We start from the raw sequence: 1,047 nt of genomic DNA, 5'->3' as shown, positions 1-1,047 counted from the left end.
GACAAATTTCCATGTGTTGGATTTGATGAAAGGAAATCCCACATAGCCTACTGGACAGGACTTTGCTATGGCATCTTCTGTTTGGATGTCTCAGGTCAGGTCTGAGCCATAATCAGAATGTGTCTCTGTGTCTATTTCCAGCCCTGCCATTTCTACCTGTCCTGATCTAGTGTTTCACCCCTGACCTCCTCACACCGTCTCACTGTCCATGTCTGCTTTTAGCTCCCATCTACTTCACTGTGTTATAATAGACCTTATGCTTGTTATGTCACCTCTGGAACCAGTTATCAAACATACTGACCTTTCTGACCCTATCCCATGGCCCTACTTTCTACAACTGAACATTTCAATTCCTCTATGAGTTTTAGTTAGTGTCCATTTACTTATCTATGTATTTGTTGTATATTGGTGTGCTGCAGAGCATCATGGGGGTTTGTATGTGTTGAGATGATCACGTTCCAGATAAATGGTTGAACTGATTCCTGTCTCCTGTCTCATTATTATTGAATTGTTATACAGACGTGGTTATGAAACCCACGAGACATAACAAAAGATTGGTGATGAGTAAGTCTGAATCTACAGGAACTATTCTGTCTGGAAGAAGTGGGTTTTACAACTGTTTAAAACTGTTATTTTCTGTGGTCCAGAAAAGGCTAATGTTAGCACAGTGTATTGCTAGCAGAGGCAAGTGCATAGTCCAGCTAGCTAAGAAAGAGAGTTAACCAGTGGTTTAAAGTACTTAAGTAAAAAATACTTTAAAGTACTACTTAAGTAGTTTTTTTAGGGTATCTGTACTTGACTTTACTATTTATATTTTTACTACTTTTACTTCCACTACATTCCTAAAGAAAATAAGTACTTTTTTACTCCATACATTTTCCCTGACAACTTAAAAAGTACTGGTTACATTTTGAATGCTTAGCAGGACAGAAAATTGTCCAATTCACAAAACTTATCAAGAGAACATCCCTACTGCCTCTGATCTGGCAGACTCACTAAACACAAATGCTTTGTTTGTAAATTGTCCGGCTGAACGTACATTTTAAA

Source organism: Coregonus clupeaformis, unplaced genomic scaffold (genome assembly GCF_020615455.1).
Source record: "Coregonus clupeaformis isolate EN_2021a unplaced genomic scaffold, ASM2061545v1 scaf0664, whole genome shotgun sequence".
NCBI classification, from domain to species: domain Eukaryota; kingdom Metazoa; phylum Chordata; class Actinopteri; order Salmoniformes; family Salmonidae; genus Coregonus; species Coregonus clupeaformis.
The sequence above is the reverse complement of the archived record's forward strand: the minus strand, read 5'-3'. Positions refer to the sequence as shown.